This window comes from Anomaloglossus baeobatrachus, chromosome 7 (genome assembly GCF_048569485.1).
Source record: "Anomaloglossus baeobatrachus isolate aAnoBae1 chromosome 7, aAnoBae1.hap1, whole genome shotgun sequence".
Lineage (NCBI taxonomy): Eukaryota > Metazoa > Chordata > Amphibia > Anura > Aromobatidae > Anomaloglossus > Anomaloglossus baeobatrachus.
The window spans coordinates 197,974,060-197,998,301 of NC_134359.1; the positions used below are offsets into that span (position 1 = coordinate 197,974,060).

At 40.8% G+C, this 24,242-nt stretch overlaps 17 non-coding genes across 17 annotated transcripts; all 17 read right to left on the reverse strand.

The window, feature by feature from the left end:
• Positions 1 to 662: 662 nt before the first annotated feature.
• TRNAT-AGU (transfer RNA threonine (anticodon AGU)) lies at positions 663 to 736 on the reverse strand. The gene has a single exon. It is a non-coding gene; the product is annotated as a tRNA-Thr (tRNA).
• A 1,213-nt stretch (positions 737 to 1,949) lies between these two features.
• TRNAT-AGU (transfer RNA threonine (anticodon AGU)) lies at positions 1,950 to 2,023 on the reverse strand. The gene has a single exon. It is a non-coding gene; the product is annotated as a tRNA-Thr (tRNA).
• A 1,213-nt stretch (positions 2,024 to 3,236) lies between these two features.
• TRNAT-AGU (transfer RNA threonine (anticodon AGU)) lies at positions 3,237 to 3,310 on the reverse strand. Its single transcript has one exon. It is a non-coding gene; the product is annotated as a tRNA-Thr (tRNA).
• Positions 3,311 to 4,523: 1,213 nt separating this feature from the next.
• On the reverse strand, positions 4,524 to 4,597 carry TRNAT-AGU (transfer RNA threonine (anticodon AGU)). Its single transcript has one exon. It is a non-coding gene; the product is annotated as a tRNA-Thr (tRNA).
• Positions 4,598 to 5,810: 1,213 nt separating this feature from the next.
• Positions 5,811 to 5,884, reverse strand: TRNAT-AGU (transfer RNA threonine (anticodon AGU)). Its single transcript has one exon. It is a non-coding gene; the product is annotated as a tRNA-Thr (tRNA).
• A 1,213-nt stretch (positions 5,885 to 7,097) lies between these two features.
• Positions 7,098 to 7,171, reverse strand: TRNAT-AGU (transfer RNA threonine (anticodon AGU)). Its single transcript has one exon. It is a non-coding gene; the product is annotated as a tRNA-Thr (tRNA).
• A 1,213-nt stretch (positions 7,172 to 8,384) lies between these two features.
• TRNAT-AGU (transfer RNA threonine (anticodon AGU)) lies at positions 8,385 to 8,458 on the reverse strand. The gene has a single exon. It is a non-coding gene; the product is annotated as a tRNA-Thr (tRNA).
• A 1,213-nt stretch (positions 8,459 to 9,671) lies between these two features.
• TRNAT-AGU (transfer RNA threonine (anticodon AGU)) lies at positions 9,672 to 9,745 on the reverse strand. The gene has a single exon. It is a non-coding gene; the product is annotated as a tRNA-Thr (tRNA).
• A 1,213-nt stretch (positions 9,746 to 10,958) lies between these two features.
• On the reverse strand, positions 10,959 to 11,032 carry TRNAT-AGU (transfer RNA threonine (anticodon AGU)). The gene has a single exon. It is a non-coding gene; the product is annotated as a tRNA-Thr (tRNA).
• Positions 11,033 to 12,245: 1,213 nt separating this feature from the next.
• Positions 12,246 to 12,319, reverse strand: TRNAT-AGU (transfer RNA threonine (anticodon AGU)). Its single transcript has one exon. It is a non-coding gene; the product is annotated as a tRNA-Thr (tRNA).
• Positions 12,320 to 13,532: 1,213 nt separating this feature from the next.
• TRNAT-AGU (transfer RNA threonine (anticodon AGU)) lies at positions 13,533 to 13,606 on the reverse strand. Its single transcript has one exon. It is a non-coding gene; the product is annotated as a tRNA-Thr (tRNA).
• Positions 13,607 to 14,819: 1,213 nt separating this feature from the next.
• Positions 14,820 to 14,893, reverse strand: TRNAT-AGU (transfer RNA threonine (anticodon AGU)). Its single transcript has one exon. It is a non-coding gene; the product is annotated as a tRNA-Thr (tRNA).
• Positions 14,894 to 16,106: 1,213 nt separating this feature from the next.
• TRNAT-AGU (transfer RNA threonine (anticodon AGU)) lies at positions 16,107 to 16,180 on the reverse strand. Its single transcript has one exon. It is a non-coding gene; the product is annotated as a tRNA-Thr (tRNA).
• Positions 16,181 to 17,393: 1,213 nt separating this feature from the next.
• Positions 17,394 to 17,467, reverse strand: TRNAT-AGU (transfer RNA threonine (anticodon AGU)). The gene has a single exon. It is a non-coding gene; the product is annotated as a tRNA-Thr (tRNA).
• Positions 17,468 to 18,680: 1,213 nt separating this feature from the next.
• On the reverse strand, positions 18,681 to 18,754 carry TRNAT-AGU (transfer RNA threonine (anticodon AGU)). The gene has a single exon. It is a non-coding gene; the product is annotated as a tRNA-Thr (tRNA).
• Positions 18,755 to 19,967: 1,213 nt separating this feature from the next.
• On the reverse strand, positions 19,968 to 20,041 carry TRNAT-AGU (transfer RNA threonine (anticodon AGU)). Its single transcript has one exon. It is a non-coding gene; the product is annotated as a tRNA-Thr (tRNA).
• A 3,787-nt stretch (positions 20,042 to 23,828) lies between these two features.
• Positions 23,829 to 23,902, reverse strand: TRNAT-AGU (transfer RNA threonine (anticodon AGU)). Its single transcript has one exon. It is a non-coding gene; the product is annotated as a tRNA-Thr (tRNA).
• Between the last annotated feature and the right edge of the window lie 340 nt (positions 23,903 to 24,242).

The following is a 24,242-nucleotide window of genomic DNA, read 5'->3' on the forward strand; positions in this document are numbered from 1 at the left end:
TGCTGTCTAAGTGCATATAAAAGAGAAGACGTCATCCGATGTAGGATTGCATCAGGCATGCCAAATAAAAACGGTGGGTTTTATTTTGCCAGATTGAGCATTGGTTTATGACTGGTAAGGATTGCCTTAGTCCAACTCCAGACACCAGACAATGAAGGAGAAGAGATAAGGCCCACTCCGTTAGAGGCCAACTTAAAATCTTCAGTGAAAAAGCAAAGACTCATCAAAATGCTCTTCAGATCTTATGGTCTGGTTTCTACGTTTTTGGGCAGAGAAGTTGGCTGTGAAGTTCAGGTGATGCATTAACAATACAGTCTATGGATTGAGCTGTTTATGCATGGTTTTGACTTCCATCTTTGTTCTTGTTGTTTTCTTGCCCTTTCACTGTTCAAGAAGACTGCTATCAAACTTTTCTAGCAGGGAGAGATGCGCATGGAAGCATTTCAATCTGGCAAAAGAAAACCACTGTTTTTATTTGGCATGCTTGGTGCCATCCTACATCGCATGACATCTTCTTCCTTCTGAGCACTTAGACAGCACATATTTATAATTCCTTCATTCAACTATCTCAGAGATGTGAGAAAGACAAATTTGACATTAGTCTCTCACTATGAAAGGTGCCCTTTAAAAATCGAAACTTCTATATCGGGACTATGAAAAGAAGGCACTGCTGAGATTCGAACTCAGGATCTCCTGTTTACTAGACAGGCACTTTAACCAACTAAGCCACAGCACCTCTTTTCCTACTCACCGATAGTAAAGCAGCTTCTGGTAGAGTGGCCTTATTTGATCTTCAGTGTCATCTGATGTCTAGAGACAAACTAATGCAAATGCTATCTGGGATAAACCAATTTTCAGGGCTTCAATACAGACACGACATTCAATCTTTAGTAAAAATACTGTTATTAAAAACCCTGAGCATTAGCTCATTTCTGATATGGTTTGAGCTAGTCTAACTCTTGACATTATCCAGTGTAGGAGATGTGATAAGGTCCATTTTGCCAGAGGCCGATACACAATCTTTAGCTCAATTGCACAGACTGGTCAAAATCCTCATCAGATCATATCACCTGATTTCAGGTTTGTGATGTAGACGAGGTGGCCGAGTGGTTAAGGCGATGGACTGCTAATCCATTGTGCTCTGCATGCATGGGTTCGAATCCCATCCTCGTCGGTTTAATCTCCTTCTTCCGTGTTGAAAAGCTTAGTTTCCATTTAGAACCCAGTTGGTGGATATTTGACCTTCTCAAATCTCTGAGATAGTGCAATGAAGGATTCTTAAGTCTGTGCTGTCTAAGTGCATATAAAAGAGAAGACGTCATCCGATGTAGGATTGCATCAGGCATGCCAAATAAAAACGGTGGGTTTTATTTTGCCAGATTGACCATTGGTTTATGACTGGTAAGGATTGCCTTAGTCCAACTCCAGACACCAGACAATGAAGGAGAAGAGATAAGGCCCACTCCGTTAGAGGCCAACTTAAAATCTTCAGTGAAAAAGCAAAGACTCATCAAAATGCTCTTCAGATCTTATGGTCTGGTTTCTACGTTTTTGGGCAGAGAAGTTGGCTGTGAAGTTCAGGTGATGCATTAACAATACAGTCTATGGATTGAGCTGTTTATGCATGGTTTTGACTTCGATCTTTGTTCTTGTTGTTTTCTTGCCCTTTCACTGTTCAAGAAGACTGCTATCAAACTTTTCTAGCAGGGAGAGATGCGCATGGAAGCATTTCAATCTGGCAAAAGAAAACCACTGTTTTTATTTGGCATGCTTGGTGCCATCCTACATCGCATGACATCTTCTTCCTTCTGAGCACTTAGACAGCACATATTTATAATTCCTTCATTCAACTATCTCAGAGATGTGAGAAAGACAAATTTGACATTAGTCTCTCACTATGAAAGGTGCCCTTTAAAAATCGAAACTTCTATATCGGGACTATGAAAAGAAGGCACTGCTGAGATTCGAACTCAGGATCTCCTGTTTACTAGACAGGCACTTTAACCAACTAAGCCACAGCACCTCTTTTCCTACTCACCGATAGTAAAGCAGCTTCTGGTAGAGTGGCCTTATTTGATCTTCAGTGTCATCTGATGTCTAGAGACAAACTAATGCAAATGCTATCTGGGATAAACCAATTTTCAGGGCTTCAATACAGACACGACATTCAATCTTTAGTAAAAATACTGTTATTAAAAACCCTGAGCATTAGCTCATTTCTGATATGGTTTGAGCTAGTCTAACTCTTGACATTATCCAGTGTAGGAGATGTGATAAGGTCCATTTTGCCAGAGGCCGATACACAATCTTTAGCTCAATTGCACAGACTGGTCAAAATCCTCATCAGATCATATCACCTGATTTCAGGTTTGTGATGTAGACGAGGTGGCCGAGTGGTTAAGGCGATGGACTGCTAATCCATTGTGCTCTGCATGCATGGGTTCGAATCCCATCCTCGTCGGTTTAATCTCCTTCTTCCGTGTTGAAAAGCTTAGTTTCCATTTAGAACCCAGTTGGTGGATATTTGACCTTCTCAAATCTCTGAGATAGTGCAATGAAGGATTCTTAAGTCTGTGCTGTCTAAGTGCATATAAAAGAGAAGACGTCATCCGATGTAGGATTGCATCAGGCATGCCAAATAAAAACGGTGGGTTTTATTTTGCCAGATTGACCATTGGTTTATGACTGGTAAGGATTGCCTTAGTCCAACTCCAGACACCAGACAATGAAGGAGAAGAGATAAGGCCCACTCCGTTAGAGGCCAACTTAAAATCTTCAGTGAAAAAGCAAAGACTCATCAAAATGCTCTTCAGATCTTATGGTCTGGTTTCTACGTTTTTGGGCAGAGAAGTTGGCTGTGAAGTTCAGGTGATGCATTAACAATACAGTCTATGGATTGAGCTGTTTATGCATGGTTTTGACTTCGATCTTTGTTCTTGTTGTTTTCTTGCCCTTTCACTGTTCAAGAAGACTGCTATCAAACTTTTCTAGCAGGGAGAGATGCGCATGGAAGCATTTCAATCTGGCAAAAGAAAACCACTGTTTTTATTTGGCATGCTTGGTGCCATCCTACATCGCATGACATCTTCTTCCTTCTGAGCACTTAGACAGCACATATTTATAATTCCTTCATTCAACTATCTCAGAGATGTGAGAAAGACAAATTTGACATTAGTCTCTCACTATGAAAGGTGCCCTTTAAAAATCGAAACTTCTATATCGGGACTATGAAAAGAAGGCACTGCTGAGATTCGAACTCAGGATCTCCTGTTTACTAGACAGGCACTTTAACCAACTAAGCCACAGCACCTCTTTTCCTACTCACCGATAGTAAAGCAGCTTCTGGTAGAGTGGCCTTATTTGATCTTCAGTGTCATCTGATGTCTAGAGACAAACTAATGCAAATGCTATCTGGGATAAACCAATTTTCAGGGCTTCAATACAGACACGACATTCAATCTTTAGTAAAAATACTGTTATTAAAAACCCTGAGCATTAGCTCATTTCTGATATGGTTTGAGCTAGTCTAACTCTTGACATTATCCAGTGTAGGAGATGTGATAAGGTCCATTTTGCCAGAGGCCGATACACAATCTTTAGCTCAATTGCACAGACTGGTCAAAATCCTCATCAGATCATATCACCTGATTTCAGGTTTGTGATGTAGACGAGGTGGCCGAGTGGTTAAGGCGATGGACTGCTAATCCATTGTGCTCTGCATGCATGGGTTCGAATCCCATCCTCGTCGGTTTAATCTCCTTCTTCCGTGTTGAAAAGCTTAGTTTCCATTTAGAACCCAGTTGGTGGATATTTGACCTTCTCAAATCTCTGAGATAGTGCAATGAAGGATTCTTAAGTCTGTGCTGTCTAAGTGCATATAAAAGAGAAGACGTCATCCGATGTAGGATTGCATCAGGCATGCCAAATAAAAACGGTGGGTTTTATTTTGCCAGATTGACCATTGGTTTATGACTGGTAAGGATTGCCTTAGTCCAACTCCAGACACCAGACAATGAAGGAGAAGAGATAAGGCCCACTCCGTTAGAGGCCAACTTAAAATCTTCAGTGAAAAAGCAAAGACTCATCAAAATGCTCTTCAGATCTTATGGTCTGGTTTCTACGTTTTTGGGCAGAGAAGTTGGCTGTGAAGTTCAGGTGATGCATTAACAATACAGTCTATGGATTGAGCTGTTTATGCATGGTTTTGACTTCGATCTTTGTTCTTGTTGTTTTCTTGCCCTTTCACTGTTCAAGAAGACTGCTATCAAACTTTTCTAGCAGGGAGAGATGCGCATGGAAGCATTTCAATCTGGCAAAAGAAAACCACTGTTTTTATTTGGCATGCTTGGTGCCATCCTACATCGCATGACATCTTCTTCCTTCTGAGCACTTAGACAGCACATATTTATAATTCCTTCATTCAACTATCTCAGAGATGTGAGAAAGACAAATTTGACATTAGTCTCTCACTATGAAAGGTGCCCTTTAAAAATCGAAACTTCTATATCGGGACTATGAAAAGAAGGCACTGCTGAGATTCGAACTCAGGATCTCCTGTTTACTAGACAGGCACTTTAACCAACTAAGCCACAGCACCTCTTTTCCTACTCACCGATAGTAAAGCAGCTTCTGGTAGAGTGGCCTTATTTGATCTTCAGTGTCATCTGATGTCTAGAGACAAACTAATGCAAATGCTATCTGGGATAAACCAATTTTCAGGGCTTCAATACAGACACGACATTCAATCTTTAGTAAAAATACTGTTATTAAAAACCCTGAGCATTAGCTCATTTCTGATATGGTTTGAGCTAGTCTAACTCTTGACATTATCCAGTGTAGGAGATGTGATAAGGTCCATTTTGCCAGAGGCCGATACACAATCTTTAGCTCAATTGCACAGACTGGTCAAAATCCTCATCAGATCATATCACCTGATTTCAGGTTTGTGATGTAGACGAGGTGGCCGAGTGGTTAAGGCGATGGACTGCTAATCCATTGTGCTCTGCATGCATGGGTTCGAATCCCATCCTCGTCGGTTTAATCTCCTTCTTCCGTGTTGAAAAGCTTAGTTTCCATTTAGAACCCAGTTGGTGGATATTTGACCTTCTCAAATCTCTGAGATAGTGCAATGAAGGATTCTTAAGTCTGTGCTGTCTAAGTGCATATAAAAGAGAAGACGTCATCCGATGTAGGATTGCATCAGGCATGCCAAATAAAAACGGTGGGTTTTATTTTGCCAGATTGACCATTGGTTTATGACTGGTAAGGATTGCCTTAGTCCAACTCCAGACACCAGACAATGAAGGAGAAGAGATAAGGCCCACTCCGTTAGAGGCCAACTTAAAATCTTCAGTGAAAAAGCAAAGACTCATCAAAATGCTCTTCAGATCTTATGGTCTGGTTTCTACGTTTTTGGGCAGAGAAGTTGGCTGTGAAGTTCAGGTGATGCATTAACAATACAGTCTATGGATTGAGCTGTTTATGCATGGTTTTGACTTCCATCTTTGTTCTTGTTGTTTTCTTGCCCTTTCACTGTTCAAGAAGACTGCTATCAAACTTTTCTAGCAGGGAGAGATGCGCATGGAAGCATTTCAATCTGGCAAAAGAAAACCACTGTTTTTATTTGGCATGCTTGGTGCCATCCTACATCGCATGACATCTTCTTCCTTCTGAGCACTTAGACAGCACATATTTATAATTCCTTCATTCAACTATCTCAGAGATGTGAGAAAGACAAATTTGACATTAGTCTCTCACTATGAAAGGTGCCCTTTAAAAATCGAAACTTCTATATCGGGACTATGAAAAGAAGGCACTGCTGAGATTCGAACTCAGGATCTCCTGTTTACTAGACAGGCACTTTAACCAACTAAGCCACAGCACCTCTTTTCCTACTCACCGATAGTAAAGCAGCTTCTGGTAGAGTGGCCTTATTTGATCTTCAGTGTCATCTGATGTCTAGAGACAAACTAATGCAAATGCTATCTGGGATAAACCAATTTTCAGGGCTTCAATACAGACACGACATTCAATCTTTAGTAAAAATACTGTTATTAAAAACCCTGAGCATTAGCTCATTTCTGATATGGTTTGAGCTAGTCTAACTCTTGACATTATCCAGTGTAGGAGATGTGATAAGGTCCATTTTGCCAGAGGCCGATACACAATCTTTAGCTCAATTGCACAGACTGGTCAAAATCCTCATCAGATCATATCACCTGATTTCAGGTTTGTGATGTAGACGAGGTGGCCGAGTGGTTAAGGTGATGGACTGCTAATCCATTGTGCTCTGCATGCATGGGTTCGAATCCCATCCTCGTCGGTTTAATCTCCTTCTTCCGTGTTGAAAAGCTTAGTTTCCATTTAGAACCCAGGTGGTGGATATTTGACCTTCTCAAATCTCTGAGATAGTGCAATGAAGGATTCATAAATCTGTGCTGTCTAAGTGCATATAAAAGAGAAGACGTCATCCGATGTAGGATTGCATCAGGCATGCCAAATAAAAACGGTGGGTTTTATTTTGCCAGATTGAGCATTGGTTTATGACTGGTAAGGATTGCCTTAGTCCAACTCCAGACACCAGACAATGAAGGAGAAGAGATAAGGCCCACTCCGTTAGAGGCCAACTTAAAATCTTCAGTGAAAAAGCAAAGACTCATCAAAATGCTCTTCAGATCTTATGGTCTGGTTTCTACGTTTTTGGGCAGAGAAGTTGGCTGTGAAGTTCAGGTGATGCATTAACAATACAGTCTATGGATTGAGCTGTTTATGCATGGTTTTGACTTCCATCTTTGTTCTTGTTGTTTTCTTGCCCTTTCACTGTTCAAGAAGACTGCTATCAAACTTTTCTAGCAGGGAGAGATGCGCATGGAAGCATTTCAATCTGGCAAAAGAAAACCACTGTTTTTATTTGGCATGCTTGGTGCCATCCTACATCGCATGACATCTTCTTCCTTCTGAGCACTTAGACAGCACATATTTATAATTCCTTCATTCAACTATCTCAGAGATGTGAGAAAGACAAATTTGACATTAGTCTCTCACTATGAAAGGTGCCCTTTAAAAATCGAAACTTCTATATCGGGACTATGAAAAGAAGGCACTGCTGAGATTCGAACTCAGGATCTCCTGTTTACTAGACAGGCACTTTAACCAACTAAGCCACAGCACCTCTTTTCCTACTCACCGATAGTAAAGCAGCTTCTGGTAGAGTGGCCTTATTTGATCTTCAGTGTCATCTGATGTCTAGAGACAAACTAATGCAAATGCTATCTGGGATAAACCAATTTTCAGGGCTTCATTACAGACACGACATTCAATCTTTAGTAAAAATACTGTTATTAAAAACCCTGAGCATTAGCTCATTTCTGATATGGTTTGAGCTAGTCTAACTCTTGACATTATCCAGTGTAGGAGATGTGATAAGGTCCATTTTGCCAGAGGCCGATACACAATCTTTAGCTCAATTGCACAGACTTGTCAAAATCCTCATCAGATCATATCACCTGATTTCAGGTTTATGATGTAGACGAGGTGGCCGAGTGGTTAAGGCGATGGACTGCTAATCCATTGTGCTCTGCATGCATGGGTTCGAATCCCATCCTCGTCGGTTTAATCTCCTTCTTCCGTGTTGAAAAGCTTAGTTTCCATTTAGAACCCAGGTGGTGGATATTTGACCTTCTCAAATCTCTGAGATAGTGCAATGAAGGATTCATAAATCTGTGCTGTCTAAGTGCATATAAAAGAGAAGACGTCATCCGATGTAGGATTGCATCAGGCATGCCAAATAAAAACGGTGGGTTTTATTTTGCCAGATTGAGCATTGGTTTATGACTGGTAAGGATTGCCTTAGTCCAACTCCAGACACCAGACAATGAAGGAGAAGAGATAAGGCCCACTCCGTTAGAGGCCAACTTAAAATCTTCAGTGAAAAAGCAAAGACTCATCAAAATGCTCTTCAGATCTTATGGTCTGGTTTCTACGTTTTTGGGCAGAGAAGTTGGCTGTGAAGTTCAGGTGATGCATTAACAATACAGTCTATGGATTGAGCTGTTTATGCATGGTTTTGACTTCGATCTTTGTTCTTGTTGTTTTCTTGCCCTTTCACTGTTCAAGAAGACTGCTATCAAACTTTTCTAGCAGGGAGAGATGCGCATGGAAGCATTTCAATCTGGCAAAAGAAAACCACTGTTTTTATTTGGCATGCTTGGTGCCATCCTACATCGCATGACATCTTCTTCCTTCTGAGCACTTAGACAGCACATATTTATAATTCCTTCATTCAACTATCTCAGAGATGTGAGAAAGACAAATTTGACATTAGTCTCTCACTATGAAAGGTGCCCTTTAAAAATCGAAACTTCTATATCGGGACTATGAAAAGAAGGCACTGCTGAGATTCGAACTCAGGATCTCCTGTTTACTAGACAGGCACTTTAACCAACTAAGCCACAGCACCTCTTTTCCTACTCACTGATAGTAAAGCAGCTTCTGGTAGAGTGGCCTTATTTGATCTTCAGTGTCATCTGATGTCTAGAGACAAACTAATGCAAATGCTATCTGGGATAAACCAATTTTCAGGGCTTCAATACAGACACGACATTCAATCTTTAGTAAAAATACTGTTATTAAAAACCCTGAGCATTAGCTCATTTCTGATATGGTTTGAGCTAGTCTAACTCTTGACATTATCCAGTGTAGGAGATGTGATAAGGTCCATTTTGCCAGAGGCCGATACACAATCTTTAGCTCAATTGCACAGACTGGTCAAAATCCTCATCAGATCATATCACCTGATTTCAGGTTTGTGATGTAGACGAGGTGGCCGAGTGGTTAAGGCGATGGACTGCTAATCCTTTGTGCTCTGCATGCATGGGTTCGAATCCCATCCTCGTCGGTTTAATCTCCTTCTTCCGTGTTGAAAAGCTTAGTTTCCATTTAGAACCCAGGTGGTGGATATTTGACCTTCTCAAATCTCTGAGATAGTGCAATGAAGGATTCATAAATCTGTGCTGTCTAAGTGCATATAAAAGAGAAGACGTCATCCGATGTAGGATTGCATCAGGCATGCCAAATAAAAACGGTGGGTTTTATTTTGCCAGATTGAGCATTGGTTTATGACTGGTAAGGAGTGCCTTAGTCCAACTCCAGACACCAGACAATGAAGGAGAAGAGATAAGGCCCACTCCGTTAGAGGCCAACTTAAAATCTTCAGTGAAAAAGCAAAGACTCATCAAAATGCTCTTCAGATCTTATGGTCTGGTTTCTACGTTTTTGGGCAGAGAAGTTGGCTGTGAAGTTCAGGTGATGCATTAACAATACAGTCTATGGATTGAGCTGTTTATGCATGGTTTTGACTTCCATCTTTGTTCTTGTTGTTTTCTTGCCCTTTCACTGTTCAAGAAGACTGCTATCAAACTTTTCTAGCAGGGAGAGATGCGCATGGAAGCATTTCAATCTGGCAAAAGAAAACCACTGTTTTTATTTGGCATGCTTGGTGCCATCCTACATCGCATGACATCTTCTTCCTTCTGAGCACTTAGACAGCACATATTTATAATTCCTTCATTCAACTATCTCAGAGATGTGAGAAAGACAAATTTGACATTAGTCTCTCACTATGAAAGGTGCCCTTTAAAAATCGAAACTTCTATATCGGGACTATGAAAAGAAGGCACTGCTGAGATTCGAACTCAGGATCTCCTGTTTACTAGACAGGCACTTTAACCAACTAAGCCACAGCACCTCTTTTCCTACTCACCGATAGTAAAGCAGCTTCTGGTAGAGTGGCCTTATTTGATCTTCAGTGTCATCTGATGTCTAGAGACAAACTAATGCAAATGCTATCTGGGATAAACCAATTTTCAGGGCTTCAATACAGACACGACATTCAATCTTTAGTAAAAATACTGTTATTAAAAACCCTGAGCATTAGCTCATTTCTGATATGGTTTGAGCTAGTCTAACTCTTGACATTATCCAGTGTAGGAGATGTGATAAGGTCCATTTTGCCAGAGGCCGATACACAATCTTTAGCTCAATTGCACAGACTGGTCAAAATCCTCATCAGATCATATCACCTGATTTCAGGTTTGTGATGTAGACGAGGTGGCCGAGTGGTTAAGGCGATGGACTGCTAATCCATTGTGCTCTGCATGCATGGGTTCGAATCCCATCCTCGTCGGTTTAATCTCCTTCTTCCGTGTTGAAAAGCTTAGTTTCCATTTAGAACCCAGGTGGTGGATATTTGACCTTCTCAAATCTCTGAGATAGTGCAATGAAGGATTCATAAATCTGTGCTGTCTAAGTGCATATAAAAGAGAAGACGTCATCCGATGTAGGATTGCATCAGGCATGCCAAATAAAAACGGTGGGTTTTATTTTGCCAGATTGAGCATTGGTTTATGACTGGTAAGGATTGCCTTAGTCCAACTCCAGACACCAGACAATGAAGGAGAAGAGATAAGGCCCACTCCGTTAGAGGCCAACTTAAAATCTTCAGTGAAAAAGCAAAGACTCATCAAAATGCTCTTCAGATCTTATGGTCTGGTTTCTACGTTTTTGGGCAGAGAAGTTGGCTGTGAAGTTCAGGTGATGCATTAACAATACAGTCTATGGATTGAGCTGTTTATGCATGGTTTTGACTTCCATCTTTGTTCTTGTTGTTTTCTTGCCCTTTCACTGTTCAAGAAGACTGCTATCAAACTTTTCTAGCAGGGAGAGATGCGCATGGAAGCATTTCAATCTGGCAAAAGAAAACCACTGTTTTTATTTGGCATGCTTGGTGCCATCCTACATCGCATGACATCTTCTTCCTTCTGAGCACTTAGACAGCACATATTTATAATTCCTTCATTCAACTATCTCAGAGATGTGAGAAAGACAAATTTGACATTAGTCTCTCACTATGAAAGGTGCCCTTTAAAAATCGAAACTTCTATATCGGGACTATGAAAAGAAGGCACTGCTGAGATTCGAACTCAGGATCTCCTGTTTACTAGACAGGCACTTTAACCAACTAAGCCACAGCACCTCTTTTCCTACTCACCGATAGTAAAGCAGCTTCTGGTAGAGTGGCCTTATTTGATCTTCAGTGTCATCTGATGTCTAGAGACAAACTAATGCAAATGCTATCTGGGATAAACCAATTTTCAGGGCTTCAATACAGACACGACATTCAATCTTTAGTAAAAATACTGTTATTAAAAACCCTGAGCATTAGCTCATTTCTGATATGGTTTGAGCTAGTCTAACTCTTGACATTATCCAGTGTAGGAGATGTGATAAGGTCCATTTTGCCAGAGGCCGATACACAATCTTTAGCTCAATTGCACAGACTGGTCAAAATCCTCATCAGATCATATCACCTGATTGCAGGTTTGTGATGTAGACGAGGTGGCCGAGTGGTTAAGGCGATGGACTGCTAATCCATTGTGCTCTGCATGCATGGGTTCGAATCCCATCCTCGTCGGTTTAATCTCCTTCTTCCGTGTTGAAAAGCTTAGTTTCCATTTAGAACCCAGGTGGTGGATATTTGACCTTCTCAAATCTCTGAGATAGTGCAATGAAGGATTCATAAATCTGTGCTGTCTAAGTGCATATAAAAGAGAAGACGTCATCCGATGTAGGATTGCATCAGGCATGCCAAATAAAAACGGTGGGTTTTATTTTGCCAGATTGAGCATTGGTTTATGACTGGTAAGGATTGCCTTAGTCCAACTCCAGACACCAGACAATGAAGGAGAAGAGATAAGGCCCACTCCGTTAGAGGCCAACTTAAAATCTTCAGTGAAAAAGCAAAGACTCATCAAAATGCTCTTCAGATCTTATGGTCTGGTTTCTACGTTTTTGGGCAGAGAAGTTGGCTGTGAAGTTCAGGTGATGCATTAACAATACAGTCTATGGATTGAGCTGTTTATGCATGGTTTTGACTTCCATCTTTGTTCTTGTTGTTTTCTTGCCCTTTCACTGTTCAAGAAGACTGCTATCAAACTTTTCTAGCAGGGAGAGATGCGCATGGAAGCATTTCAATCTGGCAAAAGAAAACCACTGTTTTTATTTGGCATGCTTGGTGCCATCCTACATCGCATGACATCTTCTTCCTTCTGAGCACTTAGACAGCACATATTTATAATTCCTTCATTCAACTATCTCAGAGATGTGAGAAAGACAAATTTGACATTAGTCTCTCACTATGAAAGGTGCCCTTTAAAAATCGAAACTTCTATATCGGGACTATGAAAAGAAGGCACTGCTGAGATTCGAACTCAGGATCTCCTGTTTACTAGACAGGCACTTTAACCAACTAAGCCACAGCACCTCTTTTCCTACTGACCGATAGTAAAGCAGCTTCTGGTAGAGTGGCCTTATTTGATCTTCATTGTCATCTGATGTCTAGAGACAAACTAATGCGAATGCTATCTGGGATAAACCAATTTTCAGGGCTTCAATACAGACACGACATTCAATCTTTAGTAAAAATACTGTTATTAAAAACCCTGAGCATTAGCTCATTTCTGATATGGTTTGAGCTAGTCTAACTCTTGACATTATCCAGTGTAGGAGATGTGATAAGGTCCATTTTGCCAGAGGCCGATACACAATCTTTAGCTCAATTGCACAGACTGGTCAAAATCCTCATCAGATCATATCACCTGATTTCAGGTTTGTGATGTAGACGAGGTGGCCGAGTGGTTAAGGCGATGGACTGCTAATCCATTGTGCTCTGCATGCATGGGTTCGAATCCCATCCTCGTCGGTTTAATCTCCTTCTTCCGTGTTGAAAAGCTTAGTTTCCATTTAGAACCCAGGTGGTGGATATTTGACCTTCTCAAATCTCTGAGATAGTGCAATGAAGGATTCATAAATCTGTGCTGTCTAAGTGCATATAAAAGAGAAGACGTCATCCGATGTAGGATTGCATCAGGCATGCCAAATAAAAACGGTGGGTTTTATTTTGCCAGATTGAGCATTGGTTTATGACTGGTAAGGATTGCCTTAGTCCATCTCCAGACACCAGACAATGAAGGAGAAGAGATAAGGCCCACTCCGTTAGAGGCCAACTTAAAATCTTCAGTGAAAAAGCAAAGACTCATCAAAATGCTCTTCAGATCTTATGGTCTGGTTTCTACGTTTTTGGGCAGAGAAGTTGGCTGTGAAGTTCAGGTGATGCATTAACAATACAGTCTATGGATTGAGCTGTTTATGCATGGTTTTGACTTCCATCTTTGTTCTTGTTGTTTTCTTGCCCTTTCACTGTTCAAGAAGACTGCTATCAAACTTTTCTAGCAGGGAGAGATGCGCATGGAAGCATTTCAATCTGGCAAAAGAAAACCACTGTTTTTATTTGGCATGCTTGGTGCCATCCTACATCGCATGACATCTTCTTCCTTCTGAGCACTTAGACAGCACATATTTATAATTCCTTCATTCAACTATCTCAGAGATGTGAGAAAGACAAATTTGACATTAGTCTCTCACTATGAAAGGTGCCCTTTAAAAATCGAAACTTCTATATCGGGACTATGAAAAGAAGGCACTGCTGAGATTCGAACTCAGGATCTCCTGTTTACTAGACAGGCACTTTAACCAACTAAGCCACAGCACCTCTTTTCCTACTCACCGATAGTAAAGCAGCTTCTGGTAGAGTGGCCTTATTTGATCTTCAGTGTCATCTGATGTCTAGAGACAAACTAATGCAAATGCTATCTGGGATAAACCAATTTTCAGGGCTTCAATACAGACACGACATTCAATCTTTAGTAAAAATACTGTTATTAAAAACCCTGAGCATTAGCTCATTTCTGATATGGTTTGAGCTAGTCTAACTCTTGACATTATCCAGTGTAGGAGATGTGATAAGGTCCATTTTGCCAGAGGCCGATACACAATCTTTAGCTCAATTGCACAGACTGGTCAAAATCCTCATCAGATCATATCACCTGATTTCAGGTTTGTGATGTAGACGAGGTGGCCGAGTGGTTAAGGCGATGGACTGCTAATCCATTGTGCTCTGCATGCATGGGTTCGAATCCCATCCTCGTCGGTTTAATCTCCTTCTTCCGTGTTGAAAAGCTTAGTTTCCATTTAGAACCCAGGTGGTGGATATTTGACCTTCTCAAATCTCTGAGATAGTGCAATGAAGGATTCATAAATCTGTGCTGTCTAAGTGCATATAAAAGAGAAGACGTCATCCGATGTAGGATTGCATCAGGCATGCCAAATAAAAACGGTGGGTTTTATTTTGCCAGATTGAGCATTGGTTTATGACTGGTAAGGATTGCCTTAGTCCAACTCCAGACACCAGACAATGAAGGAGAAGAGATAAGGCCCACTCCGTTAGAGGCCAACTTAAAATCTTCAGTGAAAAAGCAAAGACTCATCAAAATGCTCTTCAGATCTTATGGTCTGGTTTCTACGTTTTTGGGCAGAGAAGTTGGCTGTGAAGTTCAGGTGATGCATTAACAATACAGTCTATGGATTGAGCTGTTTATGCATGGTTTTGACTTCCATCTTTGTTCTTGTTGTTTTCTTGCCCTTTCACTGTTCAAGAAGACTGCTATCAAACTTTTCTAGCAGGGAGAGATGCGCATGGAAGCATTTCAATCTGGCAAAAGAAAACCACTGTTTTTATTTGGCATGCTTGGTGCCATCCTACATCGCATGACATCTTCTTCCTTCTGAGCACTTAGACAGCACATATTTATAATTCCTTCATTCAACTATCTCAGAGATGTGAGAAAGACAAATTTGACATTAGTCTCTCACTATGAAAGGTGCCCTTTAAAAATCGAAACTTCTATATCGGGACTATGAAAAGAAGGCACTGCTGAGATTCGAACTCAGGATCTCCTGTTTACTAGACAGGCACTTTAACCAACTAAGCCACAGCACCTCTTTTCCTACTCACCGATAGTAAAGCAGCTTCTGGTAGAGTGGCCTTATTTGATCTTCAGTGTCATCTGATGTCTAGAGACAAACTAATGCAAATGCTATCTGGGATAAACCAATTTTCAGGGCTTCAATACAGACACGACATTCAATCTTTAGTAAAAATACTGTTATTAAAAACCCTGAGCATTAGCTCATTTCTGATATGGTTTGAGCTAGTCTAACTCTTGACATTATCCAGTGTAGGAGATGTGATAAGGTCCATTTTGCCAGAGGCCGATACACAATCTTTAGCTCAATTGCACAGACTGGTCAAAATCCTCATCAGATCATATCACCTGATTTCAGGTTTGTGATGTAGACGAGGTGGCCGAGTGGTTAAGGCGATGGACTGCTAATCCATTGTGCTCTGCATGCATGGGTTCGAATCCCATCCTCGTCGGTTTAATCTCCTTCTTCCGTGTTGAAAAGCTTAGTTTCCATTTAGAACCCAGGTGGTGGATATTTGACCTTCTCAAATCTCTGAGATAGTGCAATGAAGGATTCATAAATCTGTGCTGTCTAAGTGCATATAAAAGAGAAGACGTCATCCGATGTAGGATTGCATCAGGCATGCCAAATAAAAACGGTGGGTTTTATTTTGCCAGATTGAGCATTGGTTTATGACTGGTAAGGATTGCCTTAGTCCAACTCCAGACACCAGACAATGAAGGAGAAGAGATAAGGCCCACTCCGTTAGAGGCCAACTTAAAATCTTCAGTGAAAAAGCAAAGACTCATCAAAATGCTCTTCAGATCTTATGGTCTGGTTTCTACGTTTTTGGGCAGAGAAGTTGGCTGTGAAGTTCAGGTGATGCATTAACAATACAGTCTATGGATTGAGCTGTTTATGCATGGTTTTGACTTCCATCTTTGTTCTTGTTGTTTTCTTGCCCTTTCACTGTTCAAGAAGACTGCTATCAAACTTTTCTAGCAGGGAGAGATGCGCATGGAAGCATTTCAATCTGGCAAAAGAAAACCACTGTTTTTATTTGGCATGCTTGGTGCCATCCTACATCGCATGACATCTTCTTCCTTCTGAGCACTTAGACAGCACATATTTATAATTCCTTCATTCAACTATCTCAGAGATGTGAGAAAGACAAATTTGACATTAGTCTCTCACTATGAAAGGTGCCCTTTAAAAATCGAAACTTCTATATCGGGACTATGAAAAGAAGGCACTGCTGAGATTCGAACTCAGGATCTCCTGTTTACTAGACAGGCACTTTAACCAACTAAGCCACAGCACCTCTTTTCCTACTGACCGATAGTAAAGCAGCTTCTGGTAGAGTGGCCTTATTTGATCTTCATTGTCATCTGATGTCTAGAGACAAACTAATGCGAATGCTATCTGGGATAAACCAATTTTCAGGGCTTCAATACAGACACGACATTCAATCTTTAGTAAAAATACTGTTATTAAAAACCCTGAGCATTAGCTCATTTCTGATATGGTTTGAGCTAGTCTAACTCTTGACATTATCCAGTGTAGGAGATGTGATAAGGTCCATTTTGCCAGAGGCCGATACACAATCTTTAGCTCAATTGCACAGACTGGTCAAAATCCTCATCAGATCATATCACCTGATTTCAGGTTTGTGATGTAGACGAGGTGGCCGAGTGGTTAAGGCGATGGACTGCTAATCCATTGTGCTCTGCATGCATGGGTTCGAATCCCATCCTCGTCGGTTTAATCTCCTTCTTCCGTGTTGAAAAGCTTAGTTTCCATTTAGAACCCAGGTGGTGGATATTTGACCTTCTCAAATCTCTGAGATAGTGCAATGAAGGATTCATAAATCTGTGCTGTCTAAGTGCATATAAAAGAGAAGACGTCATCCGATGTAGGATTGCATCAGGCATGCCAAATAAAAACGGTGGGTTTTATTTTGCCAGATTGAGCATTGGTTTATGACTGGTAAGGATTGCCTTAGTCCATCTCCAGACACCAGACAATGAAGGAGAAGAGATAAGGCCCACTCCGTTAGAGGCCAACTTAAAATCTTCAGTGAAAAAGCAAAGACTCATCAAAATGCTCTTCAGATCTTATGGTCTGGTTTCTACGTTTTTGGGCAGAGAAGTTGGCTGTGAAGTTCAGGTGATGCATTAACAATACAGTCTATGGATTGAGCTGTTTATGCATGGTTTTGACTTCCATCTTTGTTCTTGTTGTTTTCTTGCCCTTTCACTGTTCAAGAAGACTGCTATCAAACTTTTCTAGCAGGGAGAGATGCGCATGGAAGCATTTCAATCTGGCAAAAGAAAACCACTGTTTTTATTTGGCATGCTTGGTGCCATCCTACATCGCATGACATCTTCTTCCTTCTGAGCACTTAGACAGCACATATTTATAATTCCTTCATTCAACTATCTCAGAGATGTGAGAAAGACAAATTTGACATTAGTCTCTCACTATGAAAGGTGCCCTTTAAAAATCGAAACTTCTATATCGGGACTATGAAAAGAAGGCACTGCTGAGATTCGAACTCAGGATCTCCTGTTTACTAGACAGGCACTTTAACCAACTAAGCCACAGCACCTCTTTTCCTACTCACCGATAGTAAAGCAGCTTCTGGTAGAGTGGCCTTATTTGATCTTCAGTGTCATCTGATGTCTAGAGACAAACTAATGCAAATGCTATCTGGGATAAACCAATTTTCAGGGCTTCAATACAGACACGACATTCAATCTTTAGTAAAAATACTGTTATTAAAAACCCTGAGCATTAGCTCATTTCTGATATGGTTTGAGCTAGTCTAACTCTTGACATTATCCAGTGTAGGAGATGTGATAAGGTCCATTTTGCCAGAGGCCGATACACAATCTTTAGCTCAATTGCACAGACTGGTCAAAATCCTCATCAGATCATATCACCTGATTTCAGGTTTGTGATGTAGACGAGGTGGCCGAGTGGTTAAGGCGATGGACTGCTAATCCATTGTGCTCTGCATGCATGGGTTCGAATCCCATCCTCGTCGGTTTAATCTCCTTCTTCCGTGTTGAAAAGCTTAGTTTCCATTTAGAACCCAGGTGGTGGATATTTGACCTTCTCAAATCTCTGAGATAGTGCAATGAAGGATTCATAAATCTGTGCTGTCTAAGTGCATATAAAAGAGAAGACGTCATCCGATGTAGGATTGCATCAGGCATGCCAAATAAAAACGGTGGGTTTTATTTTGCCAGATTGAGCATTGGTTTATGACTGGTAAGGATTGCCTTAGTCCAACTCCAGACACCAGACAATGAAGGAGAAGAGATAAGGCCCACTCCGTTAGAGGCCAACTTAAAATCTTCAGTGAAAAAGCAAAGACTCATCAAAATGCTCTTCAGATCTTATGGTCTGGTTTCTACGTTTTTGGGCAGAGAAGTTGGCTGTGAAGTTCAGGTGATGCATTAACAATACAGTCTATGGATTGAGCTGTTTATGCATGGTTTTGACTTCCATCTTTGTTCTTGTTGTTTTCTTGCCCTTTCACTGTTCAAGAAGACTGCTATCAAACTTTTCTAGCAGGGAGAGATGCGCATGGAAGCATTTCAATCTGGCAAAAGAAAACCACTGTTTTTATTTGGCATGCTTGGTGCCATCCTACATCGCATGACATCTTCTTCCTTCTGAGCACTTAGACAGCACATATTTATAATTCCTTCATTCAACTATCTCAGAGATGTGAGAAAGACAAATTTGACATTAGTCTCTCACTATGAAAGGTGCCCTTTAAAAATCGAAACTTCTATATCGGGACTATGAAAAGAAGGCACTGCTGAGATTCGAACTCAGGATCTCCTGTTTACTAGACAGGCACTTTAACCAACTAAGCCACAGCACCTCTTTTCCTACTCACCGATAGTAAAGCAGCTTCTGGTAGAGTGGCCTTATTTGATCTTCAGTGTCATCTGATGTCTAGAGACAAACTAATGCAAATGCTATCTGGGATAAACCAATTTTCAGGGCTTCAATACAGACACGACATTCAATCTTTAGTAAAAATACTGTTATTAAAAACCCTGAGCATTAGCTCATTTCTGATATGGTTTGAGCTAGTCTAACTCTTGACATTATCCAGTGTAGGAGATGTGATAAGGTCCATTTTGCCAGAGGCCGATACACAATCTTTAGCTCAATTGCACAGACTTGTCAAAATCCTCATCAGATCATATCACCTGATTTCAGGTTTATGATGTAGACGAGGTGGCCGAGTGGTTAAGGCGATGGACTGCTAATCCATTGTGCTCTGCATGCATGGGTTCGAATCCCATCCTCGTCGGTTTAATCTCCTTCTTCCGTGTTGAAAAGCTTAGTTTCCATTTAGAACCCAGGTGGTGGATATTTGACCTTCTCAAATCTCTGAGATAGTGCAATGAAGGATTCATAAATCTGTGCTGTCTAAGTGCATATAAAAGAGAAGACGTCATCCGATGTAGGATTGCATCAGGCATGCCAAATAAAAACGGTGGGTTTTATTTTGCCAGATTGAGCATTGGTTTATGACTGGTAAGGATTGCCTTAGTCCAACTCCAGACACCAGACAATGAAGGAGAAGAGATAAGGCCCACTCCGTTAGAGGCCAACTTAAAATCTTCAGTGAAAAAGCAAAGACTCATCAAAATGCTCTTCAGATCTTATGGTCTGGTTTCTACGTTTTTGGGCAGAGAAGTTGGCTGTGAAGTTCAGGTGATGCATTAACAATACAGTCTATGGATTGAGCTGTTTATGCATGGTTTTGACTTCCATCTTTGTTCTTGTTGTTTTCTTGCCCTTTCACTGTTCAAGAAGACTGCTATCAAACTTTTCTAGCAGGGAGAGATGCGCATGGAAGCATTTCAATCTGGCAAAAGAAAACCACTGTTTTCATTTGGCATGCTTGGTGCCATCCTACATCGCATGACATCTTCTTCCTTCTGAGCACTTAGACAGCACATATTTATAATTCCTTCATTCAACTATCTCAGAGATGTGAGAAAGACAAATTTGACATTAGTCTCTCACTATGAAAGGTGCCCTTTAAAAATCGAAACTTCTATATCGGGACTATGAAAAGAAGGCACTGCTGAGATTCGAACTCAGGATCTCCTGTTTACTAGACAGGCACTTTAACCAACTAAGCCACAGCACCTCTTTTCCTACTGACCGATAGTAAAGCAGCTTCTGGTAGAGTGGCCTTATTTGATCTTCATTGTCATCTGATGTCTAGAGACAAACTAATGCGAATGCTATCTGGGATAAACCAATTTTCAGGGCTTCAATACAGACACGACATTCAATCTTTAGTAAAAATACTGTTATTAAAAACCCTGAGCATTAGCTCATTTCTGATATGGTTTGAGCTAGTCTAACTCTTGACATTATCCAGTGTAGGAGATGTGATAAGGTCCATTTTGCCAGAGGCCGGTACACAATCTTTAGCTCAATTGCACAGACTTGTCAAAATCCTCATCAGATCATATCACCTGATTTCAGGTTTGTGATGTAGACGAGGTGGCCGAGTGGTTAAGGCGATGGACTGCTAATCCATTGTGCTCTGCATGCATTGGTTCGAATCCCATCCTCGTCGGTTTACTCTCCTTCTTCCGTGTTGAAAAGCTTAGTTTCCATTTAGAACCCAGGTGGTGGATATTTGACCTTCTCAAATCTCTGAGATAGTGCAATGAAGGATTCATAAATCTATGCTGTCTAAGTGCATATAAAAGAGAAGACGTCATCCGATGTAGGATTGCATCAGGCATGCCAAATAAAAACGGTGGGTTTTATTTTGCCAGATTGAGCATTGGTTTATGACTGGTAAGGATTGCCTTAGTCCAACTCCAGACACCAGACAATGAAGGAGAAGAGATAAGGCCCACTCCGTTAGAGGCCAACTTAAAATCTTCAGTGAAAAAGCAAAGACTCATCAAAATGCTCTTCAGATCTTATGGTCTGGTTTCTACGTTTTTGGGCAGAGAAGTTGGCTGTGAAGTTCAGGTGATGCATTAACAATACAGTCTATGGATTGAGCTGTTTATGCATGGTTTTGACTTCCATCTTTGTTCTTGTTGTTTTCTTGCCCTTTCACTGTTCAAGAAGACTGCTATCAAACTTTTCTAGCAGGGAGAGATGCGCATGGAAGCATTTCAATCTGGCAAAAGAAAACCACTGTTTTCATTTGGCATGCTTGGTGCCATCCTACATCGCATGACATCTTCTTCCTTCTGAGCACTTAGACAGCACATATTTATAATTCCTTCATTCAACTATCTCAGAGATGTGAGAAAGACAAATTTGACATTAGTCTCTCACTATGAAAGGTGCCCTTTAAAAATCGAAACTTCTATATCGGGACTATGAAAAGAAGGCACTGCTGAGATTCGAACTCAGTATCTCCTGTTTACTAGACAGGCACTTTAACCAACTAAGCCACAGCACCTCTTTTCCTACTGACCGATAGTAAAGCAGCTTCTGGTAGAGTGGCCTTATTTGATCTTCATTGTCATCTGATGTCTAGAGACAAACTAATGCGAATGCTATCTGGGATAAACCAATTTTCAGGGCTTCAATACAGACACGACATTCAATCTTTAGTAAAAATACTGTTATTAAAAACCCTGAGCATTAGCTCATTTCTGATATGGTTTGAGCTAGTCTAACTCTTGACATTATCCAGTGTAGGAGATGTGATAAGGTCCATTTTGCCAGAGGCCGGTACACAATCTTTAGCTCAATTGCACAGACTTGTCAAAATCCTCATCAGATCATATCACCGGATTTCAGGTTTGTCATGTAGACGAGGTGGCTGAGTGGTTAAGGCGATGGACTGCTAATCCATTGTGCTCTGCATGCATGGGTTCGAATCCCATCCTCGTCGGTTTAATCTCCTTCTTCCGTGTTGAAAAGCTTAGTTTCCATTTAGAACCCAGGTGGTGGATATTTGACCTTCTCAAATCTCTGAGATAGTGCAATGAAGGATTCATAAATCTGTGCTGTCTAAGTGCATATAAAAGAGAAGACGTCATCCGATGTAGGATTGCATCAGGCATGCCAAATAAAAACGGTGGGTTTTATTTTGCCAGATTGAGCATTGGTTTATGACTGGTAAGGATTGCCTTAGTCCAACTCCAGACACCAGACAATGAAGGAGAAGAGATAAGGCCCACTCCGTTAGAGGCCAACTTAAAATCTTCAGTGAAAAAGCAAAGACTCATCAAAATGCTCTTCAGATCTTATGGTCTGGTTTCTACGTTTTTGGGCAGAGAAGTTGGCTGTGAAGTTCAGGTGATGCATTAACAATACAGTCTATGGATTGAGCTGTTTATGCATGGTTTTGACTTCCATCTTTGTTCTTGTTGTTTTCTTGCCCTTTCACTGTTCAAGAAGACTGCTATCAAACTTTTCTAGCAGGGAGAGATGCGCATGGAAGCATTTCAATCTGGCAAAAGAAAACCACTGTTTTCATTTGGCATGCTTGGTGCCATCCTACATCGCATGACATCTTCTTCCTTCTGAGCACTTAGACAGCACATATTTATAATTCCTTCATTCAACTATCTCAGAGATGTGAGAAAGACAAATTTGACATTAGTCTCTCACTATGAAAGGTGCCCTTTAAAAATCGAAACTTCTATATCGGGACTATGAAAAGAAGGCACTGCTGAGATTCGAACTCAGTATCTCCTGTTTACTAGACAGGCACTTTAACCAACTAAGCCACAGCACCTCTTTTCCTACTGACCGATAGTAAAGCAGCTTCTGGTAGAGTGGCCTTATTTGATCTTCATTGTCATCTGATGTCTAGAGACAAACTAATGCGAATGCTATCTGGGATAAACCAATTTTCAGGGCTTCAATACAGACACGACATTCAATCTTTAGTAAAAATACTGTTATTAAAAACCCTGAGCATTAGCTCATTTCTGATATGGTTTGAGCTAGTCTAACTCTTGACATTATCCAGTGTAGGAGATGTGATAAGGTCCATTTTGCCAGAGGCCGGTACACAATCTTTAGCTCAATTGCACAGACTTGTCAAAATCCTCATCAGATCATATCACCTGATTTCAGGTTTGTGATGTAGACGAGGTGGCCGAGTGGTTAAGGCGATGGACTGCTAATCCATTGTTCTCTGCATGCATTGGTTCGAATCCCATCCTCGTCGGTTTACTCTCCTTCTTCCGTGTTGAAAAGCTTAGTTTCCATTTAGAACCCAGGTGGTGGATATTTGACCTTCTCAAATCTCTGAGATAGTGCAATGAAGGATTCATAAATCTGTGCTGTCTAAGTGCATATAAAAGAGAAGACGTCATCCGATGTAGGATTGCATCAGGCATGCCAAATAAAAACGGTGGGTTTTATTTTGCCAGATTGAGCATTGGTTTATGACTGGTAAGGATTGCCTTAGTCCAACTCCAGACACCAGACAATGAAGGAGAAGAGATAAGGCCCACTCCGTTAGAGGCCAACTTAAAATCTTCAGTGAAAAAGCAAAGACTCATCAAAATGCTCTTCAGATCTTATGGTCTGGTTTCTACGTTTTTGGGCAGAGAAGTTGGCTGTGAAGTTCAGGTGATGCATTAACAATACAGTCTATGGATTGAGCTGTTTATGCATGGTTTTGACTTCCATCTTTGTTCTTGTTGTTTTCTTGCCCTTTCACTGTTCAAGAAGACTGCTATCAAACTTTTCTAGCAGGGAGAGATGCGCATGGAAGCATTTCAATCTGGCAAAAGAAAACCACTGTTTTCATTTGGCATGCTTGGTGCCATCCTACATCGCATGACATCTTCTTCCTTCTGAGCACTTAGACAGCACATATTTATAATTCCTTCATTCAACTATCTCAGAGATGTGAGAAAGACAAATTTGACATTAGTCTCTCACTATGAAAGGTGCCCTTTAAAAATCGAAACTTCTATATCGGGACTATGAAAAGAAGGCACTGCTGAGATTCGAACTCAGGATCTCCTGTTTACTAGACAGGCACTTTAACCAACTAAGCCACAGCACCTCTTTTCCTACTGACCGATAGTAAAGCAGCTTCTGGTAGAGTGGCCTTATTTGATCTTCATTGTCATCTGATGTCTAGAGACAAACTAATGCGAATGCTATCTGGGATAAACCAATTTTCAGGGCTTCAATACAGACACGACATTCAATCTTTAGTAAAAATACTGTTATTAAAAACCCTGAGCATTAGCTCATTTCTGATATGGTTTGAGCTAGTCTAACTCTTGACATTATCCAGTGTAGGAGATGTGATAAGGTCCATTTTGCCAGAGGCCGGTACACAATCTTTAGCTCAATTGCACAGACTTGTCAAAATCCTCATCAGATCATATCACCTGATT